The following is a 19,683-nucleotide window of genomic DNA, read 5'->3' as shown; positions in this document are numbered from 1 at the left end:
GGTAATTCTACGCAAGCAAAATTTACGGAAAGTATTCTTTGGTACATTATATATGGACGTATATGAATTAGGGAATGCGCATGCGCCAATAGAATATATGAATGTATCGAAGAATACTTTCCGTACTGGCTGGTACGTTCAGTTGCCGGTACGTGCTGTGCTTTTATTCGTAGGATTTTGTTATTTCGACAAGTTTCTCCTACATTTCGACAAATATGGAATTACCGTTACCGATCACTGTATATGTTTATCAAACCCATGTCAATACAAGGATAAATATCACCAAAAATATTCCAGGTGGAGAGTTTTTCCCTGGATCCCGACAGTATAGATTAGGCGTGCTAGCAGTTTTTTTACATGTGTAAAACTATCTAAAAAAAAACTACGTACCTACTCATAGCAATTTTGTTAAGTGTCTTTTTTAAAAGACAATAGGTATGTACGAATATTCAATGTTCAAATTTACCTATACATACATATGTGTATCAAGTCGAGATATCAAAATATAAAGGCCTCTGTTATTTAACATTTGAAGGACGGAGCGTCGAGATAGAAAGAGTGTCCCGAACCAGTAAGACCCCAGTATTTTTTAATCAAAATACAGCTTTTCTCAATACAAATGGGTTCAATTTACATTATATATCTTATTAATCATTATATACATCGACATAAAAAAAGTTTTAGTCCTGTAGCATGTTTTTGACTATTTTTGTATTAAAAAATAACGACAAGCATCAACATGCAAACACACATAGGTAAGGCCAACAAGCGACTGCATGACTCAATACCACGCGCCAAAAGGGACGAAAATATATCTGTGTCTTTCTCTCGTATTGGTTCATCGATCAAGAAGAATATGCAAGCGAACAGTCAAAAACATGACTTATCGCTACCGCCTTTAAAACATACTTTGGAACGTAGAAATATATAAATGTATTTTTTACGATGTACCCCTTTTCTGAATCATACAAAATCTATTAAAATAAATTTCTTGTAGTTCATTCTAGGAATACAAGAAATTTAGGATGTATAGCTTTGAAAACCACATAGTTATTACGAATAAAAACGTAAAAATTGGGGCACTTGCATACCCCACTTCAGTGAGGGAGGGTTAATATAATATTTCAAGAATTTCAATTTCAAAACTATAGCTATACTACATTCTGATATGAACGTATGATGTTATTTCGATATGTACGCAGATTCGAATTCGCACGGTCGCGTGCACATGTTAAAATATTTTCGGGTGATTAATGTTCACGTTAAATTGGGTCCAACGTTTCAGCGTGTAGCACAAGAGATGACATAAATTTTCATAAAAGTATAAGCGTTTTTAATTTATTAGACAATTAAAAGCAGTCCGTGTTTCGTATTTAAATTAAAGCGCCCAAGATTCACTCTGTGCAACGAGATCAAGGGGATTTTCACAAGTGAAAGACGACACATTTATGTATTTTCGAAAATACTCGTCGAAGTTGTAAACATGCGATCATGTAATTTTATATAAATAATGCAACAGGTGTTTATTACTACACGTACATTGATATTTTAATGTAAATTACCAAAGTTTTCAAGTCAAACATCACGCATAGGTAAAATCAATGTCAAGAACGAACAATGCTAATATAATTTTAAACACAACCCAAGTCTACTACTGGTCATGTATTGAAAATAGACGGCGTCAAAAACAACAACGTTCAACTGAATTAATTTATATTTCCGGATTCAAATTGCATCTCGGCGAAAATAGAGCACGAGCATTGTACGTGTGCATTTACCTAACTTCAAATATGCATATCATTTCTGGAGAATTTGCTAAAATTTTACATCTAACGCGTGTTTTGTATTACATATGCAAGAAAATATAAATTGAGTCGTATTTTAAAATATATATGTATATATGTACATATGTAGTCTGGGTTGTTTTTATATTTACCGAAACAGTACAAAGATTATGTATTTTGAGAATGTCTATTGATTACGATTCAAAGTGAGCAAATGCAAAACCGGACTAACCTGATACAAGAATGTTTATTTTGCGTAAATAATTCGCAATTCGACTCGTTCGTCGTGCGATATAGTAAAATAATAATAAAACCGATTGAAAAGAAAATTACGAACTGATAAAAAATATTCATAAAAATCTGCTGTTTCAATAAAATCGCCGGAAGTCGAAAGATAGAATGACTATAAAATGAAATTACTGTTTTCAACGAAGACATCGGAATTTCCGTTAAATGTATACATAAATACAATAAATACTATAACGCGTTCAGAAAGAAATCATGTAAAAGTTCTCATTTGAATACAATGAAATCTTTATATGTGCAAATATAGAATTAGGAATAGTGTACTTATGACTAGAGGTAGGACCGGAACCGTGCTTTTTCCAGGAAACTTTTTCGGGCGTTTTAGGTCTATTTTCCAGGAAACAGGGCAAACTACAAAGCTAGAGAGCATAAAAAAAGGTTCATTATAAAAATGAACAAAGCACGACGAACAATGAACAATGAACGGCGCAAAGTTGGTCCACTCTTTACTTATGACATGAGCAAAGATCGGGATTCGGTGGATGCTTTTCACAAAAAAAATGGTTCACTATTGTCAATTTCTTTGAAATACCATTACTTTTTGCTTTCCTGTATTAAACACTAATGGAGTGGTCTATTGTTATTTGAAAAGCATTCATCGAACGCCTGTATTTAGACATGAGAAATAAAATGTAAAGTGTAATGGTAAGTATACACTGAAAGGTGCGACGTGAGACGTGCTCGTAGTTTCTAGCTTTAATGGACGTATCTTCGTGTCATTGTTAATTCGTACGATCTGATTATGTCGACAAGTTTCTCCTACATTTCATCAAATATAGGAATCACCGTTATTGATCACTGTTAAACCTGTCAATGTCAATACAAGGATAAAATCATTTTCAACATGTCAATACAAGGATAAAATCATTTTCAACATGTCAATACAAGGATAAAATATCACCGAAAGCACTCAAGAGTTTTGCCGAGAATCGCGACGGCATAGACTAGGCATGCTAGCGTTTTTTTTGCATATGTGCAATTTTTTAAAAAAAGCACGTGCCGCGTACTACTCGTTGTGTCTGCACCTTAAATCTACCAGGTTAGTGAATTTCCATTGATATCTTTTAAATATTCATGAAATACGTTCTTTAATGTTGAAAATTTATGCGATTCAACCTTATACCGGTTTGACACAATACGAGTGCCCTCATATTGAGTTCGCTAATTTCGTCACTCGGAAGTTGACGGTGACATTTATTTTTGATTTTATGAACTCAAGCAGACTGAAAAAATTCCGCCATCTTTGTCGCAAAATTTCCGAGAAAAAATCTAAAATGTTAGTATGTCAAAGTAGAAAATAAAATATTAATAATTTAAATCAAATCGAATAAGCTGTAACTGATTGTGTCAGTTCAACATCAGTTGGCGAACGCTTTCTGCTTAATTAATCCCAATAGAAAAGGTTCAAAAGACACAGAGTTGACCTTGAACTCGGAATTAAATTCTTACTTGACTATAAATAAAAATAGTTTAAAGTTTACGCATAATATTAACAAAACTCCCAATCTAAAATGATTTCATGGAAACATGTTAGTTTCAATATCCATAATGTAGCACCACAAATTTCAATCGCATTGCCAAACAGCTAAATTTACACCTATATTGACGATTGGGGAAATTGCTCCGCTGCGAATTATCACCAATCGATACGATATTGAACTTGCTCCACGTGTTTATGTTGCAAATTTCAAGAGAGTTTGCGTGGGAGAAGTTGCAGCGGCTGGCGCCAACTGCATAATTGCGCACGCCTTCAATTGCCACAGCAAAATTAACGGCAAATTTGAATATGCAACTGTCAGAGAACAATGCAGTCGCTTTCAGAGGTGACAGAACCAAATCGGTGGGTCAATTTAATTCCAGACATTGAAAAATAAAGTAAAGTTCAATGTACATAAGAACAAACTATGTGCATCTAATCTTCAAATTTAAATTTAAGTATTGGCCTTGTATTCAGCGAATCGCAAGTATTTATAGAACTTGATCTTAGCACATAGATACATATTAATATTGTACATATGTACATATGTCAGGAGCTGTCACGATTCTCAATGAAGAGGCATACGACTACATATATGCCAGGAGCTACCAAATTGTCTTATAAATCTAAGTTCTAAGACGGACAACTTGTGTGTAAGTTGAGGTCAAAGTACAATTCCGCTAGGATAATGGTAAGAACACACTGAATAGTAGGGCACGGCACGCCGAGGAAGACCACAGCCGTGACTTTATCATTGTAAATTCGTACAATCTTATTATTTCGACAAGTTTTTCCTACATTTCTTCAAATATGGAATAACCGTTATCGATCACTGTCAATACAAGTATAAATTATCAACGAATTTACTCAAGTTGTAGAATTTTGCCAAGAATCGCGATGGCATAGATTAGGTGTGCTAGCGGTTTTTTGCATGTTCAAAACTATCTAAAAAAAACACGTGCCACATAACACTCTGTGTATCTCTGCACACTTAAGAATCTCTTGAGGCGTAAACACATAGAAAGTTTTGCATACGTAAAAAAAAATCACTAACACGCATAATCTATGCCATCCCGATTCTTGGCTTTGTCGATTCTTTGATTCCAAAATTCACCCCCTGGAGTGTTTTCGGTGAAATTTTATCCTTGTATTGACACAGGTTTGACAGTGATCGATAACGATAACGATTTCCATATTTTAATAAATGTAGAAGGAACTTGTCGTATTTCGACAAGATACAATTCATTGTTAATTTGCACAATACGATCGTGCGAATTAACAATAAACTGAAGGAACGCCCTTTCCAGCTGGAAGCCACGAGGACGTGCATGGTGTACGAATCGGTGTGTTTTTTCGCTTAAAGTATGTATATATGTTTATATATGTATATGTATGTATATGTACATACATACACTTTAAGTGCAACTTATCTAATTGAAAGAACTTCCCAACTCCACAACTTTTAAGCTTCTGAAAAGTCTGATGAAATTCAGATCAAATCTACGCGATATATTTTATTAAATTTGATATTTGCTTTTGTCTGTAAAGAAAGTCCATAATTTTTGTTCAAGTATGTACATATGTAGATACATACATAAATATGTATGTGAAACGGTCTCGTTTATTTTCCCCTTCAATTTATAATTTATAATATAGCGTTTAAATTCAAAGTCAAATGCAACATGAATTATGAAACAGCATATAATCCTGCATTTCGGAATATCGAGGTACTTTTGTCCCAGAAGTACTTAATTTCACTTCATCGAGACAGGTAGTAAATTTCACGGCCCGCAGTTATAAATTGAAAGAGCCGCATACGGTTCGCAAGCTGTAAGTTGCCTACTACTGGTCTAGACATTTTCCAGAGCATATCGCATAGAGATAATTATCAATCATCAAAATCAACAAAAAAGAGTATGCATATGCTTTGACACACTAATGAATATCACATGGCGTTTACCCAAAAGTGTACTCAAATGAATTCAACGTTGATTGACTTGAAGAGGGAAGGTTGGCTAGCTACCTACAGATATGAGGGTCTTTTCGTCCAGACGCAATTTAGCCATTGGTAAGAAAATGTATAGATGCGTATCTTTTTATGGTCCGTTGGTTAAGAAGGGAGAACTTCCCGACATGGGTAAATATGGACCGGTATCGAATTTTATGCGGCAACAAAATCGTCTTGTCATAAAGCAGACGACCTCGCATATAAAGCCATATTACTATACGAGTCTACGCACATGTACATACTTGATGCTATTCTGTCGTTATCATAGTATTTTCTTACAAACATTGTAACATATGCCAAATTTATATCTGAGATGATCTACATATAAACGTACATATATGGACGACGATGATTCGGCGTGTGAACAAGATGCAGTAGAATCTCACATGAAAATTGAACACATCCAAAATCGATATAAACTTTAAACCCAAGTTTAACCCATTTGAACCCAGAGCTCGCGTGAAAACACATGTCCCATGTGCCCAGGACTATTTTTTCGTTTATTTTCCAAAATCTTTGAGTTATTTCATGGGAAATATTTTTTATAAGATAGGGATGGGTAATTAATTGATTTTTCAACATTTTTAATTTTTTTCAAGGTGGTGTCGTGAACGACCTTTGGGGCTAATGAAACATGTTTTTTAAAATAAAACAAAAATCACAATGGAGTCACATAATCAGTTATAATACTTTCTCACTGGTTATTTGTAATTTTATTGTTAAGAAATTTATAAAATTAATTTTAAAAATAACAAACACGCATCTCTTCGATAAAATGATATTTTCAAATCGCATAACATAACACACGTAGGTACATATATTGTGACATATACACATCGTCAACAAAAAAAGGGTGCACCCTTTTAAAAGAAGAAATGTCATAAATGAGATTTTGAGTTCAAAAGTCGTAAAAACAAAATACATGAAGACAAAATAATTAATTATTATGATACGGTACAAAACATTTGTCATGCAATGGAATTTCACAGTTATCACAAGCGGAAAACGTTTTATTTTTACAGTGTCCACAATTTCTCCTTTTCTGTTTGACCAATATCAAATGTCTTCCAACTTCCTTTTGATTTTGATTAACTTTGCCGGGTCTGAATGGGACCGACCAATTGTTTTCGTTTTTGACCATAACACTTGCACAACGTCTCTGTTACCTGTCTGATAAATCCTAATTTATCAAATTTACAACCAAAACTTTTGCTAAGAATCCAAGCGTTATTCTCAGCTACATCGATGTTCCAAAATAGAATAGGCATGTACCATTTTTTCCCTCTAATACTTATGTTATAGTTAGAAATATGGTTATCCATTTGATCAACCCCACCCATATATTTATTATACATATTTATACTAAATGGTTGATTAATTTCCACCCTACTTTTTTCTTTAACCGAATATCAGTTTCCAGGGGTGGTAATATGTATATATATGGAATCCGGAAGTTGAGACTCGTCCCAATTATCAATTTCTTCCCGTATCTCTGCAGTAGTAAAATTGCATTCTCTGGAAAAAAATATGTGTCATTATCCCAAGGAGTCATATACGACTCCGTCGACTTTTTTTTTTTTTGATTTTTTTTTTCAGGAATATGAGATATATAAACGCAATTTCTCTTATGCATATTATACAATAAGTCCTACTGTATTAGAAACATAAAGATAAATAAAAAATATGTAAAAATAAAAAACTTACGTATGTTTTCTCTTCGACATATCTGCAAGTCGAAAAGCGCTCGATGTTATTCCCTCAAAACTCCAAAAGGAACTGATTTAATTTCGTGTGACTTTCTTAAAATTCATCACCAACATCTAACCAAGCGTAACGAAAGGTTTTACGGCCGGCCTGAGTGATCCCTTTATTTTACGACGCAAAATTGTAAAATGCCGTGAATGACCGCGCTGGCATACATCGAGTAAGTTCATAACTGACCGCGTGGGTTCAAATGGGTTAAACTTTTAAACTTGAATTTACATGCAGCAATTGTTACATACAATTTTTATGAAGCCGTAGACTTTGATACAGGTTCCTTGCCTGAAGAATTGACGTAAGTCTTCAGTAGACACATGTATGTCAATGGAGTCTCAAATTAATTTGCTGAAAAATCTCCGAACTTTAAATGTCTTAAATAAAATACTGCGTTTAAATCGTGAAACCAATATCATTAGTAATGATTCATTACATACATAGGTAAAAGAAATAGCATATCTAGTATTAAAATCTATAAAAAAAACTTCTTCTAATGATATAACAAGTAGAAACAAATGCAGTTAAATGTCAAATTCAATAATAGCATGATTTACAGTGTATCAGATCAAGATACTTTTTTTTATTTTTAAACCAAGAAATTTTTAAACCGAGTTAATAAATATAGTGCTGGTTTACATCCAATTAACGGTGAACACATAATACAATATTTATAACTTAATACAAAGTTCAAGGTAAATGGAATGATGATATAAGCTTGCAAAATTTGAAGAGCAGTATACGTATTCAATAGGTGGAATGAAAAAAATTGCATGGTTTTTTGTCGTCATACCTGTATTTGGAATTTTAGATATTGTTTTTAAGCTTAGCTTTTTCACTAATCAAGAAAATTGATAAAATACACAAATACAAGATTGCCGTATAAGGTTATGGTTATTTGGCGGTTCGATGGCTTCATAAGCGTATTAAACAAGAGACACGGCAAGGTCAGAATAAAATGGTTTTCTTTATATTGATAGTTTAATTTAATATGTCTAGTAGACCCACACGTATGAGGAACATAAGTAGAATAAAAAAATGGTGACGAAGGTGCATCACGTAAAAATAAAATAAACGATCTAGGATTTGAACCCTAGTCACGGGATTAAAGCAGCTGTCAACTATAGTGAGATAGTCGTCCAAGTAGGTAAGTACGATTTAATTTCGTTATATGCGTGCTCAGCATACCCACGCACTTGAGAGATTAATAATAAAATTTAAATTAAAAAAAATAAATAAATGCAAGTTAAGTGCAATTATAATGGTAATTGTTGCGAACTAAAGCACAAATCAATTCATAATGGCGCCAAATGTTTAAAACTGGAATGCGACATGCACGCAAACTGCTCATTATTTCCCACAAGAAAATAGTAATAGATATAAGAGAAATGTACCATATAGAAATACAATCGGAAAATACCACAAGTTGGTCGGAAGCCATGGCGTCTTTTGTCGGTTTGAAGAGCAACAGATGGTGGACCAAACTGGATAAAAAAATTCCAAGCAGCATCAACACAGAAAGACGGGATATTTTTCTAAGCATAATAGATGCGTTGTATCAATTTTTTGACGATGGATCACAAGCGTTGGAGATTCTCAAGACTTGAGAGAAATCTTTAAATCTGGTACGAATAGGTACTCGTGTCCTTTCTAATGACTCAATGGACTTTCACTCGGTCGAAACCGCGATCTTACAAAACCCTCAGACGTTGAGATTTATAATAATGTTGAACCAGAAGATGCATGGGCTTGGAATGGAGGTTGGGTCTGAAAGGTACACAATACGCATAATCTTAATCTTGAGCGTTGTTAAAAAAAATCAGGTACAGTGAAGTGTCATGGAGAGAATGAAACGTATGAAATATTCTTGTTCTCAAAGTAACATGATCGATTTGAACATCTTCATCGCGACGAGCATTCTCAAAGTTTGCTCAAATTGTAAGAAGTTTTCATCCAGCCTTTCATCCAAAGACTTTTTGGGGATATTTCTCTAGTCAGTGGTGGTTTCTTGCATCTTTTGGAGGCGAAAGAAATATCTCAATAACTAAGAAAATCTAAAAATAATGATAGACAGGCGATCTGCATTTAGTATTATTATATATATGTAATATGTATGTAATACATATGTAAATCTCGCCAACAGATATAAGATTAATTTCGATGGTTTATAAGTAATCATTCTACCGGTTGATTGAGTCGTTTTATAATAGACTAGCTGAACCCGGCATGCGTTGCAATGCCACAATAACGCATGCAATTCCCGTTCCCATTTGTCGGAAAAACGCAGGCAGCGAATACGTTTGAAATTATTGCGTTGCAATGACACTTATTCCCGTTTTTCCCGTTTCCGTTCCCGTTTTTGGGTAATTTTTTTTCCACAGTAATCTTCCCGGACATGCATACAACAAATCCTGAAAGTTATATCGTAATCGGTTCAGTGGTTTAGGAGCCTATACGAGACACACAGACAAACATTCAATTTTATATCCATACATATATGTAGATTAGTTGTTTTCCTGAATTTGATTAAATAAAATAAACAAATACAAACTATTCAGACGACACGACATTTGGAAGCGTAAAAACCGTAAATGGCGAGAGATTACAACAGCAATAGAGAAGAAACTTTAGGATCCTTACTAAGTAATAAATTACAACTAATGCACCAGATTTTATATAAAAAACTTAAAGGCGGGCTAAAAAAGTTCGGGCGCCCAGTTTCAACAAAAGGAAGCAGACGTCCATAAATCCATAGAGCATGTTGCTTTATTTGGTTTAGTCTCATGGTGCAGCTTCTACTGGTTGAGCTGCATACGAAAATAGTATAATTTTATTTTTATGTTATGCTCATCTTTTTCCTTTAATGTTGACATTGGGGAAATTAAACAGAGGGAAGACAGGAAAAAACACAGACGATACTCGAATAAATTTAACGTTGAGCATTTTCGATGACAGTTTAATGACTTTCGTTCGCGGCCATCGATCATAATTGAAATCGACGACTGATAAAAGTGCATCGACAATTTCATGAAGACGTCGATGAAAGACGCTGCACGATTTGATTGCTCCACTTACTTCTGTGATGACATTTAGGGCGCGATCACACAGCGAGGGAGCGGTATGCTATACGCGGGATATTTTTTTTAGATAGTTTTAAACACACACAAGTTGTAGGGTCATACCCGGTACGATACGCCGGATCTTACGGGATCGTGCGGGATCGGAGTGGTCTCGTTGAAATTCTATAGAATTGTTTATACTAACTTGACGGTGATATATACCAATTCGTCGACGCTCGGACGACGCTTGACAGTGATCGATAACGGTGTATCCCATATTTTTTTTGACATCTCCTCCCAAGCTTCATTGCGAATGTTTTGGTCCTTATATTTTACGGATCTGACGTCATAGACACATTCGTACTGTCGCACAACTTCTATTAATTTTTCTGACATTATGAACTGCGATGTACCGATATTATGAACTGCGATGACCGAGCTCAAAAGACGAACTGTTTGCAGTCACCACTTTCTTGAGTATAAAAAGTATAAATAAAAAATACTTTGTTCTTGATATAAAATAAAGTAAAAATGGGCTCTCTTTAAACGAACATGTTATTGTATCGACATGTACATACATTCATACGGAAATGCATTCAGTATCAATTAGTTACAGTCCATATTGAGTGCACTATAGCCCTTTACGTAAAAAACATCTTTGTTCGTTTATCTGTTGATGGTATTAGGGATTTAAGTACGTATTTAGTTTTTGTACCAAAAAACTTGAGTCCATTGTCTAGTCATTTCTGTTTATTTAGTAACAATTGGTTCCGGTAAACAATTAGTGTACTACATAAAACCCTTTATGCTGAATACATCTTTGTCCGTGATCGCAGAGTTTGTTTATGAAAGTATCGAATGAGTATTTAATTCTTAAACCTACCCGGAAACATTAGTCAATTGTTGTTATAAACCGGACACTTGTTTGTCTATTTTTGTTAATTGTTTACTAATTAAGTTTAAAACTGAATTATTAAACAATAAAAGCTTGAAATCCTTAATGTAATTTGTATTTTCTATAATCTTATTATTCCGACAAGTTCTGCTATATTTTTTTGCAAATATGGGATACACCGTTATCGATCACTGTCAAGCGTCGTCCGAGGGTCGACGAATTACTATATATCACCGTCAAGTTAGTATAAACAATTCTATAGAATTTCAACGAGACCACTCCGATCCCGCACGATCCCGTAAGATCCGGCGTATCGTACCGGGTATGACCCTACAACTTGTGTGTGTTTAAAACTATCTAAAAAAAATATCCCGCGTATAGCATACCGCTCCCTCGCTGTGTGATCGCGCCCTTACAATTCGAACTTGTACCGAACGGATACAAAAGATTTTAGATAAACGGCGACAGAAAATTGCTCAAATACAAAACGATCTTATAGATCATGGTGCAATTAGATAATTCTGACACGACAAAGAATCGTGACAGCTCGTAGTTGTACAGAAAACAGCTCATCTGTAAATGAGCAATTGTGAGCAATGTGCAAGTATTTTATGTACTAGATCTACGAATAAGCGTAATAAACACGTTCATTTTACCAAATTACGCTGTAAAATTGAAACGAAAAAAAAAATAAAAGCATCTGTCGATTGTATAGTTCTGACATTAACACAAACCAGACATTGCTATCATAGAGAGAGGGGGATAAGTACGTAATAGACATGCATACGTACACAAGTTGGGTACTTCATCTGGATTCGCATCAAATTACAGTCTCTGCAAAAAGAAACTTAAATAACGATAGCTTTCCAGGGATTTGGAGTGTTTTGCGGATAAAAACAACGTTGAAATGCATTAAAGCAAATTGGTTCTGCATACTAACAATGAAAGGGTTTTTCGCTCCCTTAATCCTTTGAAAGTGAAACCGTGAACGATATGTGTGCATATATGTATTACGAGAATGTACCTTGTTGCTGCACAAAGGTCTCGACTCAACAATGGAAACGTGGTTGCATATGGATGATGGTTCACGTGTCGGAAGATCACACACCCTGCGATGACTATCAGACCACATCGTCCCTTGGAGTACGGGCGCGTCACGTTATACATACATACATACATGCATAGATTTACTAAACATTATGCACAAAAGCGAATGTTTAGCATAACGCTGAGGTCAAACATTAATGAAAAAGCATAAACAGAAATACACTATCTGGATGTTGGTAAGAGTGAGTTTAGTCACATTCTGACTATACCGCAAAATGTGATAAGCATAGGAACATGGTGATAGGGTTTTACTTACATATATGAATAATATTTATGTGTGTGTAATATAACTTTGTGATAACCAAATTGAGGAAGCTGTCATTATTTCTAGTTTGGAAATAATGGAATCGAATGGGAATACATTCTAAATTAATATGATTCAATATAACTGACATACGAGATATGTATGTATACATATATGTATAAATGAAGTAATGGGACTGATCTACGTAGCATTTGAACTGACAGAACTGGTGGCTTTCCATTTGGAGGAGAGGCAGACCAACATCTAATGCGCCATTCGATAACAATTTCAAGCAACTGCACGCTATCAAGTTTTGGTTCAGACTTGGGCACAATGAGATTTTGCAAAACTTCAATAGACCTAGGGCTCGAAAAATAAATTTTCACGAATGGGAGCGCTCGATAATTTTCAAAACATGATATAAATTTTTTTGTACCTATTATAATATACTAGTGTTGTTCCCGTTGATTTCAACGGGTGGTTTCGGAAAGGAATTGATACAAGAATTAAAATATGTTATATATATAAATATAATGGAAGGTAATTTATAGGCGCGCGCGCGTACGTAATTATTAATCGTAACGTAATTTATAGGCACGCTCACCAATCCAACCCGTTCAAAATGATGAATGAATGTGTGTGTGTATGTGTCGCCCGTCGCTCGGCTTGACGTCACATGACGATTCCCCCCCCCCCCCCACTTTCCCGCTACCACGCTTCCCCAAATCTCTTCGATCACTTGACTCTGGTTGGCTGCGTGTCCACGGTCTGGCACATACACACGTCGCGTCCGTTTTTATATATATATTATTACTAGTCACCGGAGCCTGAGGGGGCCGTGTATTGTTCAAAGGTTGTAAATGCATTTTTAAAGGTTTGCCGAACAATGGATAGCACTGTGACTATCTTACCTCTAATTATTACTGTATGCATACATATCAGAGCCGGTACTAGTTACTATTTTGTCACCTAAAGTAAAAGGAAAAATTTGGGTAGTAAAAAAAGTATTCGTTAATCAGAAATAAAAATTATGTTTATTCAATATATTCAATTCAATTAAAAAAAACATATGCCGCAGGAGAAAATTTTTTTTCGAATGTTTGAGAAATGAGCTTAATGGGCCACTGTTCGAAGAAGAGTGTCCCATTACTGATCATTTAATCATTAACGATTTATTTGATACGTTCGCAAAATTCAAGTTTTCTCAACAGAGAGACGTGCAAGACTGAAATATTCGATTTTTCACGAGGGAGGGTATTCCCATGCGCTCCCGTCCATTTCGAGCTCTAAATAGACCTATGGAGAAAGTTAACTAGATTTTCCGATAGTTTAAGGCATTCTTGGAAGGCCGAGACATGATTGAATATGAACCTACCAAAATTAGCAAATCTAACATCAAAAGCATGCTGATTTGCTTTTTAGATAGCCAAGGGATCGTTCATAATGAATTCGAGCTTCAAGGCCAAACAGTAAACCAACATTTAAAAAACATTCGTGTGAGACAAAATCGGAACACCTGAATGCGGTAACACAACAATAAGCCTTGGTACACAGCGACTTATTCACCAGACTTGAGTCCTTCTGACTTTTTTAGCTTTCAAGAACCTCTCTTTCTGTAGTGTCAAAAGATTTTGTGTTACCTGATTGGTCTAGTTAGTCGAGTGCATTGTGTGCAAAGATTGGCGTTGTAAGTTCGACGAACACCAACATATGAAATCGTGTAGACTCGGAATAAATATTGGGTATTTACTACATACTTGGCAAATATTCATATATGTACATATGAATCGTATATCTTATCTCATGAGGCAATAGGTTTTTGAGCTCTTTTTCCTATTATGCTTTAGATTAACATTAGAATAATATAATACTGTGATTAATAACCAAATTAAATTAAATTGTAAAATTGAAAATGATCAGTAGATCAGTAGCTATTAAAATAGATATAAGATGTATTGTGAACATAATTTCGTAATAATAAAAAGCATTTAAAAATCAAAAAAAAATCTCATGAGGCAAGTAGTTCTCCCCAGCAATTGTTTCAACGAGAAGATTTGTAAAGGCTAAGAAACCCTGGTCTCCTCCACAAATTTGATATGGAGTGAGTCAAGTCTGGAGTTTCTCTGAAAGCGTTACACACTATAAATAAAACCCAATCTACGCTCACTGGGAAAATCCGTTTCAGTCACCCCACTGAAAAGCATATTTTCTCCTTTTTGTTCAATGATCTTTCCTATCAAGACCGGCTGCCAGTAATCACGATCAACTCTCATTAGAAACATCATCAAATAATCAAAAGTGGCGCCCATTGTTTCAAGTTATCGCCTTTTGTTGTGACGGTAAATCTTTCATCTCCTGCTGAAAGTAGTGCTTCATCCAAAAAAAAAAATAATAAAACACATTCAATTCCGACGAAAAACATTATCAAAATTTTACACGATGAAAGGTGAGCACCAGAGTGAGTCACAAATACTATTTGGACGACTCCCAAAATTTAAAAACGAAAAATTGTATTAGCGTCGTAAACATGGCGTTTGTCGAGTTTCCTACGGCAGTGTCATTTATATTGATTATTATGAGTAATTTTAATTAATTCAGGAATAAAGAGGTCATATTCAGTGAAGTAATGACTCCCATTACATGTCTATCTAATATAAAGATCATTATACACTTAAGCGATTGATATTTGTGCGAATATTACACGATCGAGCATACGCATTCATATGTACATACATATTTACCTATACATGTATTATACATATAACATATCCTCCAGCGCTGACGTGTTTATTGAACATTACAAGTATTATAAACACAATCCGACTGGCGAAAATAAATCGATGGACGAACGTAGGAAATTAGATTCGTAGCAATGCCTTGCTATTTTCATCAGTTTACACCAAAAATCTTTCAAGTTCACCTAAAATAGTAGTGAACGACTCCCCATAACCCAAACAGCAGAATTTTCCAATATAAAATTGTAGCAACAGCCTGAAGGTTAAGTAGCAGAATGTTGATATCCAAATTTTTTAGGTTAACTACCTGTATTACACTTTGAATGAGCGAGATGAATTGGGAACAGACACTTGGAGTTAAAATGAGAATATAGGACAATGAAATGTGGGTGCGGCAAATGACGCAATTTACAGACTTATTGAGCAAAAACACCGAAGTGGATGTACACAGATTGTAGACAGTAATCACAGTAAACAATATAAACTCAAGGAAAGATGACACGCGTAACATTAGGGAACGTTGAACTAAATAAACAGATGATCCATTTACTAAGATGATTTTTAACTTGGATAGCAGTAACTAAATTAGTGAACTCTGACATATGCATGTACAATTTTTATGTAAATTGAACGTCTATGAAAGGCTATGTTAATTGTGTAGGTAACAGATTTGATTTGAAGTGTGGTTGCTACAAAATGACAATCATTTGCACAACTTTCCTATGAAAGCCAGCATAACCAGCAGCATGGACACTTGGTTAGCATATAATGCTTTCGAACACGGAAATTGGCATCCCTGTCCCATCTCTCCCGCAAAAATCCGAATTATTCTGCATTTAGATTTTTCGCTGATTTGTATTAATGCTACAAATTTCTCCATATATATCTCTGCGGGTGTTGATCATATTTGCCTTGAATAATGCTTACAATGCTTCTGTAAAATGTTTGACCATATATGTCTTGTTTAATGTAAAATATATAATAATTATGTGTTTATTATTGATATTTCTTGAATTTTATAGTACAATCATTGCTAAAGACGAGTGTGCATGATTTATTGAATAAATAAAAATAAAAAGAAAGATATCCCTTTAGAAATTTTCAATTCCGATCTGGGGGGGGGAGAGAATAAATAAAAATTAAAAATTATTATTATCAAATGGATATAATTTTGTGAAATCCATTTAAATTTAATAATACAATATTCAAATCTCGTCAGCATCTCCAGAACTTTTATCTTGGATCCATTTGGTTGATAAATAAAAAAAATTGTTATGTACATACGCAAATTATCCGAAGCACAAAAAAAATAGGAAGAATTGAACTCTGCCTTCATAGATATGTGACATCACGAATAAAATCCAACGTCAATTAATATGATAATTTTGATTTATGTTAATTTGGTAGAATAGGGTGTAGCCTTTTGTCTTTATAACATTTGACAGTCGTAAATAACGAGTTGAATTTATCAATCCAAGATAAATCGCAGGCAACCCATTCAAACGAGAGTCCACTTAACCACTTGTCGACTTCCCACAGCTTGCTGCACATCCCAAGATGCTCCCAAACTTTGACACAATTACGATACTCGAATACGAAGGGGGCTATTCTTATCTATTGATTATATTACAGCAATAGTAGAAGGACGTGGGGCGTTAAAATACATAAATCAAAACTTGTGCACGCCTTGCGTTTTATAACGGCCGCGTAATAAAATGGAAGACGTCAAATCTGGGATGGGTTGCAGCACGCGAGGTCTGAACAAATAAGCGGAAATGTTTTACCTCTTGTTGCGAACAAACCTATCATAAGATCGTGAACAATAAACCGTGACATTGGACGAGCTTTACATTGCGAAATATGATTGGATTCCAACGGCGCATTCTTTGCAGTCCTTCCTTTTGCCTGTGAAATTACTGCCATCAGCCGGTCAAACCAAAAGCGAACGTACATATTTCGTGGTTGTACACACAAACTTCACGAGAAATAAAATCAAAAGTATGTTATACGATCAAAAATTTTATGATATCTGCGAGCTGTAAATACTGCCTCAGATTGTACAACAAATTCGCCGACGAGTGGAGCGTGTTGGAGAGGCCTCCATCCAACAGTGGATGGTGAATGGCTGTAGATGTTGGTGATAAAAAGCAATCCATGCTGCTAATTTTGAAGATGGAAAATGCACGAAATATTTTTCATACCAAAATTCTATTCACTCTATGGTAGAGATCCCAATAGAATATTCGAGTATTCGAATTATTCGTCTGATTTTTCAGCCATTGGTTATTCGAATATTTCATCAATTATTCGAATATTATTCGTGTATATATTATTTTATAAAATAAATACACAAAATCAATATGAAAAGACGATTATGAAGAAAATTAAATATGTAATGGGGATAATTGTGATGAAAATAAGGAAGATGAAATGTCTACATGTGAAGAAACGGATTTTTATTTATTAAATACAGAAATGTTTGAAGTAAATCACTTTTCGATCGATAATAATCTCTAAGAAATTTTAGAAAACATCAGAAAAATAAACCGAATATACATATGTATAAGAAGTCACCGGCGAAATATACATTTTTAGAAGAAATCATAATGAAAAAAGAAAATAAAAAATTGAAATTATTATTGGATGTAAAAACGAGGTGGAATTCAATGGCAACTATGATAAGACGATTTATTAATTTATTCAAGTTTATGAAAGTGTAAACATAGCACTAAAAGAATATAATTTCAATACTGTTTCTAAGAATGAAATTGATATTTTGAAAATTTTAATTGATGTTCCTACTCTTTTTTACAGAAACCATCACGGACATACACACAATAAATCTTGTATGTATGTTTCATCGCAATCGGTTGAATGGTATAGTAACCCATACGTGATAGACAGAAAAACTATAGACTAGATAATACTCCAGTTAAATTAAATTATCCATTGATAATAACATTTTTTTTATATAATATATGTATGTTATATAGAAGTTTATTGTATATATTAATTTAAAATGACTTTTTAATTCCAAATTCTCGACCCCAATTGGTCGAAAGACCATACATTTAAAAATATCGACCTTGTTAATTAAACGATTCGTCCAATTACATATATGTATGTATAGTAAATAAGTTTGATTTCATTTCATTTGGAAATAAGTGACAGGCGACAAAAGCGGTTGATTAGTCACTTTTTAACGAACGACCACAGTTTGGGCGGAATTAATGCGAACCGGAAAAAGTTAAATTGAAAATAACCCCATCTCAGAGGCACATAAACATTCTGCATAAATGTTTTTTTAACAATGTGAAGGAAGTTCATACATATCGCATAGTAACTTTCATTAATAAATATTAACATAATGACTTAATTAGGACATTAAAGTCAAAAAATTAATCAAAACGAATATTAACGATTTATAGTCCTCGCTCATTGTGAAAGCGAACAATAGTGTTTTGGTCAAATTTGTTATGACACATGGCGATTAAGCAGACTGACGAAGGCACAAAGAAAACGTCACGGGAAGGTTTCAATTAATTAATCACGATAATGGGGAATAAAAGTGAACCAATTCTGTTCGGTGAGAACGGGAGCACGATAATGGCTGACGTACGCCAATTTCGGCTTAAAAGTGCATGCGAACCAACTCAATAAACACAATTAATTGACAGTTGGGAGAAAAGCGCGCCGATTTGCATTCTTAATTAGACGTAATACAATAGAATGCGTTCAAACTATCCCCCACACAAAGGAAAATTATAATTAAATCTAATTTTTACACGCCAACACAACAACAACATGGAATCGTTTTGTTATCGTATTTTTAATCCATATGCTTCACCGCGGCCGATATTTACCTCCTACGTGCTTAAGTATTATTTATAATTTTTTTACAATACATATTTTGACGAAGGATGTGGTCTCATTTTATATTAATTAAGTTGAAACAAAATATGTAGCACATTTGTAGTTGGGCTTTCGATCGACATAATGGTGAGTATATTTTTTTATTTTGAAGTTCAAGGATATATTTTTGTACAATATTAATATGTGTCAAAACCAAATTAAACTAAAGTATATTGTTGCTGTTGTTGAGAAATAAAAAAAAGAACGTAAAAAAATAAGTTGGTTACTATACAAACATAATCAATAAGTATAAATAATTTCAAGGGGATTATAAAGGTTTTTCATTCGAATTTGACCCTTTTTCATTTCAAATTGACCCTTTTTCATTTCAAATTTACCCATTTTCGTTTCAAATTGACATTGAAAAGGGGTTCAATTTTAAATGAAAAAGGGTCAATTTT

The 19,683-nt window shown here is 34.1% G+C and overlaps 1 protein-coding gene across 1 annotated transcript in view; it reads right to left on the bottom strand.

Annotated features, from left to right (window-relative positions):
* Positions 1 to 19,683, bottom strand: part of LOC143912369 (SLIT-ROBO Rho GTPase-activating protein 1-like) — a 68,218-nt gene that overhangs the window by 47,405 nt on the left and 1,130 nt on the right. The window lies entirely within an intron of this gene.

Source organism: Arctopsyche grandis, chromosome 5 (genome assembly GCF_051622035.1).
Source record: "Arctopsyche grandis isolate Sample6627 chromosome 5, ASM5162203v2, whole genome shotgun sequence".
NCBI classification, from domain to species: domain Eukaryota; kingdom Metazoa; phylum Arthropoda; class Insecta; order Trichoptera; family Hydropsychidae; genus Arctopsyche; species Arctopsyche grandis.
This window is presented reverse-complemented; position numbering and strand designations above follow the sequence as displayed.